At 36.3% G+C, this 18020-nt stretch overlaps 3 long non-coding RNA genes across 4 annotated transcripts in view; all 3 read left to right on the top strand.

The window, feature by feature from the left end:
- The window catches only part of LOC126872704 (uncharacterized), a 50441-nt gene that overhangs the window by 3484 nt on the left and 28937 nt on the right, over positions 1-18020 (top strand). The window lies entirely within an intron of this gene.
- Positions 365-4015, top strand: LOC126872691 (uncharacterized). Its single transcript, XR_007692125.1, has 6 exons — positions 365-689; positions 966-1119; positions 1211-1387; positions 1957-2102; positions 2229-2454; positions 2526-4015. It is a non-coding gene; the product is annotated as an uncharacterized LOC126872691 (long non-coding RNA).
- Positions 5205-7940, top strand: LOC126872685 (uncharacterized). 2 transcript variants are annotated; one of them, XR_007692115.1, is made up of 3 exons: positions 5205-5777; positions 5868-5928; positions 5995-7940. It is a non-coding gene; the product is annotated as an uncharacterized LOC126872685 (long non-coding RNA). The 2 variants fall into 2 exon arrangements; XR_007692114.1 differs by having other exon boundaries at positions 5205-5928.

The following is an 18020-nucleotide window of genomic DNA, read 5'->3' as shown; positions in this document are numbered from 1 at the left end:
TGTTATTCCACAACTAATTGGAAATTTTGACAGTTTAATTCGATCGTTGGATCGATTACCCGTACGGTGATTTTTCAAATTCGGAATCAGTTACAGACCTGACTGAAGAGTTAAGCCCTGCGATGTGTATTTGATCCAGGGACAGTGTGGCAAATCTATTCGTTCAACGCTGATTGGTTCCGCCATTTATAAAAGCGCTTCCTGCACCAGTTATGGCAGATTGGTATAGATATAAATGTATAAAGTATACGTTCACAAAGTTATCTGTAAACAAAGTGTAATAATATTTACCGTGTATTAGAGTGTAAATAACGACGGAAATAAAGAATAATGAGAAAAAGTAGGATATTATTAAAAGTCGCTCTTATTAATAGATATAAATAATAGTTGAATAACCTTTTCATAAGATTGCTAAAGATAACCTCAAAAGAAAATACAACTTTTTTGTAAAGTTTAACAATAAATTATATTACAATTTTAAATTAACATCAAATTTTGAGCTACACACATCTTAGTAATTAAATCTGTATGGTGTTATCCGTTTTTACTTTAAGGTTATTTATACTTCGTGTTTATTACAAATTTTTGAAGTCATTATAGAGAACATACAGAATTAGCATTTAAGTTTGGAACGTTAGTTCAAATGCCCGATTACTCAGCCAAGGGATGCAGAAACAAGTCAGAGAGTGGTAAGAAAATGTATTATCTTCCAAACGATCCTAAACGAAGAGAGTAATTGTGAATTAATTGCGTAACTTTTGGTGGAAAATAGAATGTAATTGAATATAAATCCAATTTTTAATATATTATGTTTAACAAAGTATTTGTATTACATTATTCCAGTCATACAGTATTTTAAAAAAATATATAATAAGCATAAAAAATATATTTAAGTTTTCATTAATAAAAGCAGACACTACTGACTTTAAGCTTTTAATTTCACTAATATGCCACACTGTCCCTAGGCCATAGTTGTACACACAGGTCTGTTAACTGCTGTAAAGGAGATAAGGTTCTTAATGTCGCAAGATGTACTTTACCAATTGGCCACCATTGAACACTGCGATTGAGTAGCTAGGATTTTATGTTTGGCGCCATTCTTCGGTGAAAGCACTAAAGGTAAAGAATATAAACTAAAGCAGTAAGCTTATTCAATAACTAATACTATATTATGTATTTATTATAATTTTTCACCATTTATTCCAAGCAGATACATCTACAATACTCCATTTATTACAGAAAGCATTGTTTAAATGAATATTAATTATGAACCATTATTAAACATGCATTATTATTACCAACAAACAAGTTTAACAAGACTACAATTTTCAAATTAAATATGTACACATATCTTTAATGCTTTTATATTTGACGCATATATTGGAAAGTAAGTTTGTTTTTAGTTTTTTCTTAATTTATTAAAAAATTGTGTAACTATTAACATTACCTATAACATACGTAAATAGTGTCACATTTAAAATATTACCCATGATTAAAAATTTTCAATGTTATTAAATTCTTTATTGAGGAAGCTAAATTATAATATAATTATAGAGTTTACAAAGGATTTTAATAATGAAAAAATATTTATTTTATATAACATTTATTAGAAATTAGTTAGGTATAAAATAAGAATAATATAATCATAATAATCATATATCTAAGATAAAAGTTGATCTCTATGATCATTAACATGGTGTTGCTTTTTCCTCACACCCTCCTGCTACACGCTTCGAAGCAGAACATACAGCGAGTAGATATTACGGAATCAGATCCAACAGCAAACAATACAATATGTATAGAACTCTAATCATGGAAACACCAACACCTTTGGTAGCCGAAGTTATGCACAAGTAACTAACCAATCGCCACCCTTAACACCAACATAGCCAAATCCATCATTAATACACTCAAGCAACCACCGTTACAATACTAACTAACGGCAATTACTTCCAGACGTAGCAGTATATGCACCACTGCGAACAGGCAGTACATTGACAGAGATTATAGAAGTAGCATTGGCAACTACTACTTATGAACCAAATAACAGGCAAACAAAAATAATTCCGCAAGACTTTCTTGACAAAATCAGAGGAAAAAAGGTAAGCGAAAGCAAAATGACAAAAACATAGAGCAGGTGAAAGCAAAAAAACATCTAAACAAACTTGCAAAGGAAATAGAAAGTAAAATAAAAGATCATAATAATAACGAATTCTCAAAATTCATAGATTCACTTTCTGCGTACGAGAATTCCAACTATTTCCTATGGAAAGCCACGAACAAAATAAAGGAGCCAATTAAACTAATCCCAGCAATCAGATTAACGGACAACACATGAGCCAGAAGCAACGAAGAGCAAGCTGAAGAATTTTCCAACCACCTTTGTTGAAGTTATCTCTTCGAGGAACGCGTGATGAATGTGTAACAGAAATATATTTAAGTATAAGTGTAACTGTAAGTATAAGTATAAATATAAGCATAAGTATAAGTACAGTGTATACTAATCTAGATCCACACTCTGGCAGCGTTACATTACAACAGAGCTTCGAAGCCATGAGTCTATGGGTATTTATATGTCGGAGATGAAAGAACACCGGAGCCTTTGGAATTTTGGATAATCCCGCAACATTGTAATCTAGAGTCTACTATAGCTGTAATTAGACAATTGTAGTTATTCAATCCGATTGTAATTATTCGCGAGTTGTGATAATGAGTTTGGGCTCGAGGCGACAGCCAGTCGCCGAACGTAGCCGCGGTGACGGGATGAACGCTTTGTCTAACAAAGGTATGGAGTAATTCTATAGCTCTCCTTAAAAGAAATATTTGTAGCGGCACGCGACAGTAAACATTCCAACGGTTTCTGTCCTGTGGCTCGCCACACGCAGATCCTATTCTTCGGGTATGATGGTTACCAAATGCCGACGCGTCTCCACAGTACGTGATCGGCTAGTCCGAGGGCCGTTATAAACACTAAGATCTAGTTACCTAAAGTTCTTCAAACAGACAAACAGTCTTTGTCCCGACTACGGGAAGTTAGGGGAGATCTATTTTTTCAACGAACGACGTCTCCCACTAGCAACTTTCCCTCGAGGGCGGCTAGCATCTTTTTCTAACTACCGATATGGAGATTGACCAATTAGCAGCAATGTCAATTTCCCTTACTTTCCGAACGAAGACTATCCCCGACGAATCCGATGATCTCGTGTCCTTAGACATACCCCATCATAGTTTTCTTCTGTGGCATCGTCGGGACGGAAAGTCATTCTTTCTTGCGGTCCCATCGACTAATAGAGTAACCCTTTAGGACCAGTGAATATTACGCGTCCGACTTAGATTTTGTGAGCACGTTCATCTATTATCCCGTCGACCGCGGATTCGTTATTGAACCTAGGATCATTGTCATTAGTTTCTCGAGTATCTAATTACCACGGTTACTTGTCCAGTTCTATGATAATCGTATTTGCATTAGTCGAAGTCTTCTCTATTGCATAACGACGACGTGTAATCCAAACGAAGATTCGTTTCACGCCCCTAACCCTAATTCTAATGTAAACCCGACATATATATTCTAAAACTTCCGATTAATAGGGTAGATGTTGCCACCAGAAATAGTCTAGGGACTATTTCAAACAATTTTTTTTTCTTTCACAATGGACTATTTTTCTCTACTTCCAATTTTCCTTTTACTATTTTGTATTTATTGTAGATTTTATATTTTGTCTTTACGTCAAGAATGTTATTGTGTTGTAAGTATTGTCACGTCTGTCGTATTCTCGGTAACAACTCGTATGAGTTCTCAATCTCGTATCGCGTCTCTCAAGCGCACTACCGTTGGAGAATTCTCAATTCGTTGTACCTTGTGTCTGCCGGGGTCTTAGTCTAAACGTCGTGTTGTCTCTCACTCTCTCTCTCTTTTCTATTCAATAGTTGTTATGTTAATAGGTAGCGTTACTTACATTTAATGCGACTGGTAAATAAATTCCACGTTTCGGCTAACCCGCTATGGGCAGGAATACTAGCACGGAAGAGGATTAAAATTCTTCGGAATAAATAATTAGAATGGACACACGGATTTATTTCGTGCGGCTGGGTTGGGTTGGTGTTGTTATATTATAATTTATTCAGATTTTACTTGATCGAATTAACGGTTAATCGAACCGTGACACTTAAAAAATAACAATATAAACGCCTTTATTAACAAATTGGTAACTAACACTGATACTTTTCTGTTGTATTAAATTTTATTGGAGACGCAATTGAGCGAAGGGTTGTATGGACGCCGCGGTTAACAAATGGTAACAATTATGGATACTTATCACAATTTTACTAACTTGATATTGGTTTTGATGATCGGGCCGGCCGTGACAATGTGAACACTTTTATATTTCTTTCAAATAACGACTTAGAATATACAATTTCTCTTTTCTTGAGAAGATGACAAACAGGGTGGACAATGAAACTCTATTGGACTCTACTGAACTGACTGTGTTACGTCGCGTAACACTCTACCTAGCCAAGGCCACACACCGCGGGCAATATGGCAACCAGATGTCTTCGGATACTCGCAGCGTATCTTCCATGATGTCAAGGACCTTCCATAAATCACATAGATTTCCTAGAAAAGGTCCTTCAAACGAAACAAACATCTGCTTCGGAGGAATTTCTAGAGACTATTGTCTACCACGGCTTAACAAGGGAAAGTCAATTTTTGTCACGTACGCTGCAACTTTCCTCCCACTAACAACTTTCTCTCGAGGGCGGTTAAGACCCTTCGTTTAACCAATTAAAAACGAAGCCTATTCCCTCACTCTCCTAAATAACATCGGCACCAACCAATCCGATAGTCCCGTGCGCTAGACAGACACTCATCCTTAGCTCTCCTCCGAGACAGCATCGTCTTCCAAGTGTACTGTTTTTGCATCCTTCGAACGGTCAACATCCTTCGAGCGGGTATACACACCCGCAGATCACTCAGTCACTCATCTCGTACATACGCACCAGTGTAACTAACCTCGTTCTAAGTTGTGGAATAAACGGTGAAATATAACTTACTACTGTGTCATATTCATATCAACCACCTCTGTTATCCCACCCGAAACAGGGGAACGACTACTTCGCGGCGTCGATTCACCGAATCGTAGCGAGAATTTACGCCTCTCGCTGACGCGTTTTCCTCGCGACCGCGTCTCTCCGCGAACGGTCGTAACAGACTGATTAAACTGAATTTTCTTGCACTCTTCGAACTCGACTGAACTCTTTATGATCTCTCTGAACCGACTGAAACCTTTTAACCGACTAAAAAGCTTTTTTCGTATGCTGCTACTCTTATTTATAACTAATTCATGGGTAATGGGACTTCTATTGTTCTATGGAGCCGTTGTACACATGGCATATATCGTTTCGTGTTTCTTTCAATAGAGTATAGTAAGTTTTGTTTGTTTTATTTTTTTTCTTTTTTTATTTATTTCATGGAAAACGTCGTGAAGTGGTTGTCTTCAATGTGTAGTTTTATATGTTTTGGTTACTCATTATTTATTTGTATAGATTATTTGGATTTTGATAATTACTTTCGGTATTTTTATTGGTGATTTACATGAATATATTTTGATATGTAGTTGCAGGTTGTCCTATCTCCGTAGCGGCATATTATGAATTTTGATTTTGTTATTTGTTTAGATTGATTATTAGTAGATTTCTATTTGCAATGCGTGGCTTGAGGCTTCATTTCAACGTTTACGTTTTAAGGTCATCTCGTCCTTGTTTCTTTACTAATAATGGTAGTGTTGGGAGTTTTGCTTATTTATTATCTGTTCACAATATTTAGAATCCGATCAGTATTTTCGTTTATGTTTTTCTTTTGGATACAGGTTATATGGACACGGAGGTATTTGCACCTGAGCAACCTGTATTGTTGTGTGCACTGAGCAAGTATGTATCGTTTATTCATTTTATCATGTGTTGTTTATTTCATTAATTTGTGCGTTTTGTTTTAAGTGCAAGAAGTGGAAAAAGAAGAATAAGGAGAAACGCAAGTCACGCAAACGGTATGTGAATGGTTCGAGAAAGTCTAACGTCAATTCACATCAGAGACCAGGCCACACACCACGGACATGATGACACCCAGATGTCTGCATATCCTTGGTGCGCACCCTCAATAGTCTTAAGTGCCCACCAGGGGCCTTGGCATTTTCATGGTTAAGGTCCTTCGGACCAAGCGAGTATTTCCTGTCTTAGATTTCCCTTTACGTTTATTGTCTACCACGTGTTAGCTTAGAAAGTTGGTTTTCTCCACATCTGGTATGTTCCGTTAGCAACTTTCTCGCGAGGGCGGCTAAAACCGCCCTGGTCCACCAACCTGGTCTTATTATCCAATCGGAGACGGTGTCTACTGCCCTCACTTCCTTAACCAAAATTGTCATCAACAAATCCGATAGTCCCGTGTCCTTAGACACACCCACCCCTAGCTTTCCTCAGACACAGTATCGTCAGTAAAACTTCACTTATTCTGTATCCTTAGAATAGTCAACATATCTATATCGGTCTCTACCCTTATAAGTCGCGTACTTAATGTATTGTTGTAACTAAGTCTTACACAACGTGGTTGGAGTGAATTGTGATTTATGTTAATTCAGTGCGTGTTACATTGTGATTGGTGAATTCACAATAAAGGTTGATTAAAACAAAGTTAATTGTTGTGTTACGACTCAACTATATTTTATTTTCACCAACCAACCCTAAAAATTACGTGACAAAAGCGTGGTTGTCGTGGCGGTATAAGAAACCATGCGCAGAAGTTGAGGACGTTGGAGAGGGTGCGTTCTGAACAGATAGACACTGTGGCTTCGACATCAGCCTCGGATCCTGATGGTTCTCTGGCCGTTGAGCTGGCCCTATCGGATGAAGACACCGTTGAGCTACCGATTCTCCATCGATCGAAGTCCTTGATACGGATAATTGTTCAAGGGTTCGATTCCTGGATGAAATTCCTGCGGAGGTTTTGGACGCTTACTTGCGTCATTTCTATTCTGGTGAAAGGGGGATTTCTCCTGTCGTGCGTTCGTGGTGTATAAAAAAGTTTTGCGAACTTAATCCAGGTGCTCCGTATTTTGACTTTGATTTTATTTGATAGTAGTGTCTTGTTTATTTACCGTATTTTAGATATATAAGTGTTGATTTGTTTGGTGTTATAGGTCGAATAAAGAATTTTTTTATTTTATTTATTTTTATTTGCGCGGTATTTTAGTTCGTCGTAGTTTTGTGTCTTTCTTGTGACTACAGGTTATGTTGTGTAGGTATGTATCCTTTATTTATTTTAACCTCGTCCTGTTTCCTATGGTGCTTCGTCTATTTCCCTCCTTAATCTTATGTATTGTTTCAGCGTGAGGGGAGGAGATATTCCAAAAGTGTGTATAAATGGCTCATGAAGGCGATACGGATGATTCGTAGAAAGTCTCGTTTCCCAAAGGAGGCTCCTGTCGAAATCTTGGATGTTCTTTTATGTCACCGCTCTTCTAGTCAAAGGAATTTTCTATTGTGTGTCCATGGTGTATAGTGTATGTTGACGTTTCGTGTGTGATTTTATTAATATAGTGCCTTGTTTGTTTATGTGTGTCGATATGCCTAGGTGTTATCTAATGGTATAATTTTGTATTTTATATAGGATATATTTTGTGTGATTGTTGCTTCCGGTGTTTGGTTTGGTTTATTGTTAAAGCGAATATAGGTTTTGATGATTTGGTGGATGCGGAGATGTCTTCATCAGAGGCTCTCAAATCATAAATTCGTAAATTATCATGGTTAATTAATTAGTTGAAATCGCTGGTTAATCTTTGTTGATAGAATTTCAAATCGTAATTTGAATTGTCAATCATAGGTTATTCCTGATTGTATATTGTTATATTATGTTATGTAGTATTATTACATTTATTAATTTATTTTTATTGGTTTCTTGATTAACTTCCAAGTCGTTTTAATTAATTGGTTTTTCGGATCGTAATTTGTGTTGCACGATCAACGTTGCACGTACAGAATCCCAGCTGCTCGGCATGGGCCAATAAACAAGCTAGTGCTCCAGTGCCTCCGCCAACAAGTGAACCAATAGCTCCAAACAAAAGCTGATACAAAACAGAAGTTCCCATACTTTGCAATGTCGCAAAAAGAGAACCAGCAACAACATTACCGATACTTGATTGCCAAGCTGCAGCTATGGACCCAGAAACAACACCAGTAGAGGCAAACCCAATTATCGGCAACGCAAAGAATCCCAAACAAAACGTAGTCACGATACTGGATCCGAGAATAATATGTCGCAAAATTCTCAAATTCTCCTCATTCACAATCGGCTTGTTGCAACGGGTGCAAAATTGGAAATTGAACATCTTCCAGAACTGGTTCAGCATTGTCCAAACGATAGCTACTCACAAGGTCCAAGTACTTTAAACGAAAAGGCGTTCATTATTGACAAAAAAAAGGAATCACGATAATAAGAAACAACTTTACCATCAATCACCGGTCCAACCGCCGCCCAGCTGTCATCGCGTCCCAAGAGCGAATGAACCAGCACTATCGACCGATGATTACGTAAAATCCCCCCAGTGGACTTTGACCGCCAACCTTAGATTCCAGCTGGGAGTGGGGAAATGGTGTCAGAAAGGCAGATAAGCAGTCTCGAGCACCAGACGTAGTAACGGGAAAACCGGTTACAGGCGTAAGAGAGGAGACGGCGACGACAGGATCTAATGCGCAACCTTGCGATATCCGACTACTGATCGACGCAAACGGTCTTGATCCTTGTCTGATCTCGAATTACACGCGCGTGGCAACAAACATCCGTTTGACGGTAAAACGCGAGAGAGTGGCGACCACTATCTACTCGAGTTTTGTAAGACTAACCTGGAACTAACCGGGTTGTCAACACTAGGGCGTTCCGTCTACCAACTCGACCATTACGAGATAAACTTTGACAACCTGTAACTCGTAAACGGTACCGAAAACCCATGTCGAAGGGTCAGGTTTTATGGAAGCTGATGACACGAACTATCTATCGGTCGTGGATCAGTCCTGCTCCGAAGCACCGGAACAAAGTTACAACCGGACCAAGGCATCTTTGTGTCGAGTATGCAGTGTTTAATTTAACAATAAAGATAGCGGTACGTGTACTTTAACAGCCCCGTAACTCGTAAACGATATCGAAAACCCGTGTCGCAGGGTCAGGCTTTATGGAACCTGGACTCGTGTACTATCCAACGTTACTGGTCCTATCGCGATCGGACCAACCTGGAAAAAGTTACGACGCGAAAAATGTACCTCTGTGTCTGGTACGTTGTGACCGACCGTGCCATAGTTACAGCGTTACGCGTAACTTGGCAACCGCGAAACTCGTAAACGGTACAGTTTGCTAAGAGATCAAATTAGTCGAATGGGACAAACTGATTAACCGGATTTCGTACACCTTTGGATGCATGGCATGGAATCACGAAAGAGATGTACTGCACACAAACTGAACTTTGAAACTTTGTTAATTGTAATTTTAGAAACGAATACATTCAGTTCTCAACATGTTTAATAGATACGATAGATATGGTACAATGGATTTTCAAAACTTTCAAACGATACATAATCTCTAACTGTTTGATATGATACGATAGAACAAAGTTACATTTATTCAAACAGATGTACATTTCATCAGATGTACATCAACTTATGTAGATTTCAACATGCTCAATATGGTACAATTCACGAGTAATAGTGACAATTGAGACAAATGATCAGACTGATTGCAGCGAGACACAATATCATCTTCTTCGATTCGAATGGGATCGATATCAATATTCGTAGAAGACAATCCAATCGGTTTAACGTGAACGTTCGCCATTGTTTCCATCTGGACGTCGTTTTCATCTTCCTTGTCGGTCCCGTTGGAATCGAGAAATCGATCGATAACTGGATTATCCATCGACTTATCTCCTCGCAAAAACTTCGGAATGACAGAAAAATACAACCAGCTACCAAAAGTGTCACCTTTCTCTCGTGATCTCGCATTACGACATACAACAAAACTTCGTACCAATCGACAGCGACGTCGATCCGAGGATCTTGGGTACTTAAACACCCCACCAGAGTTTATCTCGGTGGCGTCGTTGGGACGAAGAGGCATTCCTGACTGAGACCTCATCGAGGAAGGGAATAGTGCCTTACGATCAGTACGCGTTTGAGTTAGAGCAAGCATATCCATCCTTCCGTTGACCGTGGATTCGTTATCGAACCTAAGACCACTATCACTAGTGTCGCAAGGGCCTAATCGCCGCTGTTGATTGTCGAATCGGTAGTGTTCATACCCGTTGTATCAGGCCGTATCTTCGTTATAACACGACCCTGGCCAACTCCAAGGGAGGTCTAGCAAATGCCCACAACTCTATTACTGACGCTTCTCTGACATATGCATACAAGTAACCGATTTTACAGGAAATATACAGGAGGTGACCGGTGATATTTCACGCTTACGTTCCTTTTAGGGCTTAAGTGAACATGACGCCTGGTTCTATACTCGTTGGAAGGTGTCTTTTCAATTCATTACTGAATTGATATATTTTAGATAGAATAATAAACTCAATCTACAAAAGTACTAGAGAAACTGTGATCATTACAAAATTATAAACAAATTTATAAGAGTTGAAATATGCACTTAGAAATTGATAGAAACCCGTAGTAAATAAAAAAAAGAAGTCGTACGTTCTATTTTCTCTTTTCCATCAACGTGAATTTAAGGCAACTAACTAAAAGTATTATTACTAGTGCTAGGGTCAGCATTATCCTAAAAAAAGTATGAATTCGGCACGTAGGCATAAGATAAACGAACATCTAGAAGGGCTGGTTCTTGATCGAGGCTTCAGTCTTTCGGTAACAGTCTAATCGCACACTTGTAATCCTATTATAGAATAAAGGTATCTCGAACTCTGGTTCAAGAACCCAACATTTTTTTATTATTATCTTCCCATTATTTTTACGTGACACGCAAAGCGTAACGATAAACAAACTCCGGGCAAAACAATGTTGCCGCTACGTGCAACCGTCAACCGAGGTTGAATTTAGAGTTTCCGGTACTCCCCCGAGTATAAATAAACGAACACGATCGTTAAGACAGTTAGTATCGCACATTCTTATAGCGAATTAATATCGAACGAACGTAAGCATTACCTTGTATACACATATCGAGCAACACTAAGCGAACGACGACTAACTCTGTACTGCAAATAATTTTAAATACATTTGACTACACTAAGTATCAACTCGTCTAGTCATTAATCAACAACACGTTTAATCGTCCTCCACATACATGTTGTATAAGCTCTACTATGTGTATATTTATTTATGTTTCCCATAGTACAGACGTATTCCTTATTTTATTGTAGCTGTGTAATTTCAGTAGTCTTGCATAAAGGACATCTGTTTTGTTGCAATTGTATCAGCTATTAATTGTAATACTCGAAGTGTTTGTATCTAATCGTCATGCATCTGTGATGGCAGTCGACCACGGAACTTTCCAACAGCTTCGCGACACAAAGCGCTATACCTTCAAAGCGTAAGGCCGATGTGCCTAATGTACCATCGATATCCCTACAGTTCTTTCGCCGAATATTCGGAAGAATGCATACGCGGCAACCGTCGCGGATATCTAATAAACGCGTGCGTAGTGGGGATATCGAGGGGCAACAAAGAAAAGAATCCATTTGGTTTAGAATCAAAGATTCATTCTGCGAATCAAAGATTCGAGCTGCGGAGTGCGAAAGGTTAAGCGTCATAGCGAAGCAAACACAATTAGAGATACGTGATTATTGACTCTTGATAGTTAATCGTTAATCGTTCATCGTTAATCGTTAATTGTTGTTGACAGTTAATCGTTAATCGTTAATTGTTGATCATTAATTGTTGATCATAAATTGTTGACTGTTGATTGTTAATAGTTTAATTAACTTTTTTGTTGAACATCAAGAGTATTTCTTGTGGGCACCTTCACCCACTATCCACCTCACATCGTTATTCTACATATCGAAGGCAAGATTGATATCGAGTTCGAAAGACAGACCGCAGAAGTCTGGTCTCTGCTATTACCACGAGACCTTTCGAAACCGCGCAAGGAAGTGCCGGGCCCCTTGCAACTGGACCCAGTGAAACGGTACCAGCCGTCCGTAAACGCGGCATGTGGCGATGGCTTTAGTATCCCGTTGCATTTTCGTGACGGACAAGGCACCAAGGATCTCTTTCCTCGTGAACACCGGTGTCAATATAAATGTATACCCGTGCAACAAACTACGCGGATCCGCGAACAATGATACGTACGAGCTGTTCGCGACGAATCGAGTGGTCGAAGCAAACCGAAAACGCCTTTCGCGAGTCGAAACGCGTCCTCTCTGACGCCACGATGTTAGCGCATCCGGTATCGGCAACAGCGCGTGAACGACAAATGGCAGCCGCTAGGATTCGTTACAAAATCTTTGTCTCCCGCGCGATTAATTCTGTATTTAGAATAATTTTAAATATATTTGACAATATCAAGTATCAACTCGTCACGTCATTATTTAAGTCATCCACCACAAATCCAAAAACAGAATAAGGAAAACAGAGAAAAGAACAAACAGAAAACTAAATTGCTAACATGTTTTTCTATAATAATATTTTAACATCCATATTGTAATACGCAATGTGAAAATGAAAAAATTGGAAGCAACCGAACTACGAATGAAACTGAATCACTTCGCTGCTTGTAAAGATAACTTTTAGTGTTATAAACATAAGTCAAGTAGCAAATAGCATAAATTGAATTTACCCAAACTCTTCTTGAAATCTGACAAAATGATTCTTCATTTTGTCAAAAAAATCTTTACGTATTTTCCATTCCCATTCGTCGCTTTTTTCAGTGGCGTGTTTATCGCTACGTCGAAACTCCGTCGGGTAGCAGTTAATTTCATTCAAAGTAGAAAACTATTCAGAAACGTGTATACGTTACACAGCAACAAACCTGTCGCCCTGTTATTACCTCGTTTTCAACAGTTCAAATTTCAGGGACGACCGATTACTTAGTCTCGACCCAGTACGTCATATATACTCGCCAAAAGTATTGCAAATGAAAATTGTAACCAGACGTGCTGTTAGTAACCGCCATTTTTCGCGAAACTTCATTTTCTTTTGGCGCAAATTTAAACAAAACCCAAAACACCGTGGCGTTTTGCAACTGTCTTTAATCCTTTAAGATAAAAAAGATTGACGCAAAGTTTTGACGGGATGAAATTTTACGATATATTCAGGTGAAACGATGCGAAATTAGAGCGAAGCTTATAATGGGAATATAGTTTGCTTGTCTGTTGTCATAAAATGAGATATGCAGAATATATTAAAAAATATAGTATATGTAATACGAAACTTTGTATTATTCATGTTATTATGGACAAAATATCACAATATGTTCATATATTTAAATCTCATCCGAAAAAGATTATTGTATGTAGAACACAGTTTAACTGTATTTTGAATTTTTGCTTATCAGATCACAATTGATAAGTTGATATTAGGATGATTATCCTCATTTGAAACAATTTTGTGACTGTTACTTGTCAATATACTTTACATCTTATGTACATTTTAAATATGATACGCAAAATTGAAGTTGCAAGGAACATTAATAAGAATTCAATATTTCAATAACGCCTTTCATGATTATAATTAAATATTTTTCAAAATGTCGCATCAGTGTTATATCTAGCACTCCCCCCTCCCCTCAACACACACACAAAAGTTTACCAATTTATAATGTAAGTACTAGTAGATTGACAAGTTACGATTTACAGATTATATATGACGTGTCATCAATAAAGGTGGCAAAATACTTTGCTCCACCCAAAGATGTTTGTCTTATAGGGCCACATACATTAGAATGTATCAGTTCTAATTTTTCCAACATCTTTAATTCAGATCTCTTTGGCATCGAGGTTGCTGCCTACATATTTCGCAAGTATTCATTTTACTCAATCTTATGTTAGGTAGACCATTTACCATATTTTTATTTATTAATCTCCAAAGATCAGATTCATTTAAGTGTCCATATCGATAGTACCAATCCATAAGTGTATTTCTGTTTTCATATACCATACCAATATATTTGGATTTTGTATCTACAATATATAAATCCCTTTTACGAATAGCAGTAATAACGACTTCATCCTTCTTTCCAAATATTGTAGCCATTCTATTTGTAAATACAATCCTTTTTCCATTTGCGGTAACTTTTGATACTGAGATCAAATTTGCCTTTAATTCTGGTACGTATAATGCGTTTTCCAATCTAAATTTCTCAAGTTTGTTTTTTATATAACTAAATAATATTGCAGTACCTTTACCTTTGACTTCAGCTAATTTGTCATTCGCTAATTTTACTTTTTGATTTCTGACTGGCTCTATGGATTCAAAACAGTTTATGTCACATCACATATGTGTAGGAATGTTATATTATAAATTAACAGAAAAAACAGTATGATAAACACAATATCGTTGCACTCTCACAGAATCGAATATAATATCGCATTTCACGAATTCGCTTCTCACTAATTCTACGTCACAGCAACACGATGAACTTCTCTCGACCACGATTAATTCAACTCTGACAGCATTTACCACGCTCATTTTTCCCTTAACAAACCTTGGTAACGCTCACAACACTCCTTGACAACATTAACATATCTTGACAACGTTTATAAACAATCAGCCACGTCCTTCCCTGACGTTACACCATCCCACATATGTAACGTAGCACCGCTGTCAATGTACCATTCCATCGGTGGTTCCATGTTTATATTCAATGAAACATCAGTAATAATACTATTATCCTGATTATCTTCATCCTGAATATTGGAAGCACGCAAGCATTGTTCAGTTTTGGGTATTTCAGGAACTTGTGCTAGTTGAGCTTTGTGATCATCGTTTTTCTTCTTCAAACACTGATTTGCCTTATGTCCACGTTTGTGACAATAAAAACATTCAATGTGTTTTACTTTATTAGCTTTTAATAAATCTATTTTTATTAGAAAAATTTCTATTTTTATCATACCTTTTGTGTTTCTTTGAATCTTCCACTTGTAGAGCTTCTTAGTGATATATATATACAACTAGAAAATGCAGCCAAAAAATTCTACCAAATCGGACAAATTGTGAATGTAAACAACTAAATAAAAAAAAAACTAGAAAATACATAACACAGCTACTTATATGTGTCGGAGACGGAAGGACGCCGTTTGTGACAATAAAAACATTCAATGTGTTTTACTTTATTAGCTTTTAATAAATCTATTTTTATTAGAAAAATTTCTATTTTTATCATACCTTTTGTGTTTATTTGAATCTTCCACTTGTAGAGCTTCTTAGTGATCATTCACAATATTTGAATTATGACGAGAATTAGCTTGTTCTAATAATTTTATCTTAAGCGCATCTGGAGTAGGTAATTGGTCCCGCGATTCGATTGCACATCTAAAATTTTCGTATGTATTCGGGACGCTATATAATAATAGAATTGACAATAAATCATCAGCGATTGGAATATCCATTTCTTTTAATTTATCCACGTGGCTGAAAAAATTATTTAAGTGATCGGACATATTTTCACTACCGGACATTTTCGTGAATAATAATTGCTTCAAAAGCGTACCTTTTCTTGCGGGTCCTTTGGATTCGTAAACCTCCTTTAATTTATTCCACATTTCATGTGAAATTTTGCAATGCTTCACATGACATAGCTCACTCGAACTTATGGTAAGAATAATATCGGCTCTGGCTTTATCATCCCTTTTATTCCATAAAGAGGCTTCATCCGCTGCTTCAGGTTTAATTATTGAACCATTTGCATATCCCCACAAGTCATCTTTAATGAGTATTGCTTCCATTTGCAATTTCCATGTGTCGTAATTTTCTTTATTTAGTTTTTCAATACTTAAACTCGCCCCGCTCGACATTTTTTTTTTCTTTTGATAACTGTATTATCACGTAAAAAATTATTGTATACTCGATAAAGCGTCCTTATGATATTCAACACTGAATCATCGATCACGCACCCCCTTTTTTTTTTTAGGTTATCTTCTGCGCTCCTCAATATTATTACTATTAATAATATTTTCAATAAAAATAATAACTAATTATTGCACCTGGGCCCATAACCTGTTGTTATTTCTATACTTAGAGGTAGGATCAGAATAGTTATTTTATTGAATGGATAAATCTATCACACCGTTCTGAGCCGAAAAAAAACCTTTATTGCACGCGCTTACAAAAACTAGGGATAAGAACAAAAAAGCATCTTAAGCCTATCGATTAATTCTATCGATTGTAACTAGGATCATTCTCTAGTTACTATTTTTTATAACTAACGCATCTGCATATGGATGGCGAGCACGAACTCACGTTGTCATTTTCAACAAATATAAATAATACGCATTTAATATATAATATATAATATACAATTATATATGTCGGAGAAGAGTCAGGAACAGGGTTGTGGGCGTTTGATAGATCTCCCTTGGAGTTGGCCATCGTTGTGTTAGAACGAAGATACGGCCTGATACTACGAGTATGAACACTACCGATTCGACAATCAACAGCGGCGATTAGGCACTCACGACACTAGTGATAATGGTCTTAGGTTCGATAATGAATCCACGGTCAACGGGATAATAGATATACTTGCTCACAAAATCTAACTCAAACGTGTAATACTCACTGATCGTAAGGCGCTACTCCCTTCGTCGATGAGATCTCCAGAAAGAATGAATCTTCGTCCCAATGATGCCACAGAGGAAAACTATGATGGGGTGTGTCCAAAGACACGCGATCATCGGATTCGTCGAGTATAGCCCTCCTTCCGAAAGTAAGGGAAATTGACGTCGCTGTCGATTGGTCGATTTGGGACAAAAGCTGCCTGTCCGTTTGAAAATCCTAATTACCAAAAACCCTAGGTTTTATAGTGGGTCCTCAGGCTAACTGAACTTGTGCTGTGCAAGTGCCTCGACATCTGGTATTCATTGTCCGAAGGAACCGTTGGAATGTTTTATTGTCACGTACCTCCATTGGTATTTCTTTTAATGAGGGTCATACTATAACTCCGCACCTTTGTTAGGCGAAGCGCCCGTCCCGTTGACCGCGGCTACGTTCGGCGACTGATGGTCGCCTTGAGCCCGAGTTTATTATCACAAATCGCAAACAAGTACGATTGGGCAGAATGACGGCCAATTGTTTAATTACGACTGTAAACTTTAATTACGATTTTACGAATTTTCCCGAAGTTCCAGAGAGAAGGCTCCGGTGTCTTTTCATCTCCGGTGTCCTTTATATATATATTATAATATATATAAATATATATATTATATATATATATATATATTTTATAATATATTACATATATATAATATATTACATTATATATATATATTTATTTATATATATATTTATACATTATATTATATTATATTATATTATATTATATTATATTATATCATATCATATTATACTATATATTATATTATATTATATTATATTATATTATATTATATTATATTATATCATATCATATCATATCATATTATACTATATATTATATTATATTATATTATATTATATTATATTATATTATATTATATTATATTATATTATATTATATTATATTATATTATATTATATTATATTTTATTATATTATATTATATCATATCATATATACTATATATTATATTTTATTATATTATATTATATTTATATTATATATATTATATTATATTATATTATTTATATTATATTATATTATATTATATTATATTATATTATATTATATATATTATATTATATTATATTATATTATATATTATATTATATATATATATTTATACATTTATATATATATTATATATATATATTTTATAATATATTACATTATAATATATATATTATATATATATAATATATATATTTATATGTCGGAGATGA

Source organism: Bombus huntii, chromosome 13, assembly GCF_024542735.1.
Source record: "Bombus huntii isolate Logan2020A chromosome 13, iyBomHunt1.1, whole genome shotgun sequence".
Lineage (NCBI taxonomy): Eukaryota > Metazoa > Arthropoda > Insecta > Hymenoptera > Apidae > Bombus > Bombus huntii.
This window is presented reverse-complemented; position numbering and strand designations above follow the sequence as displayed.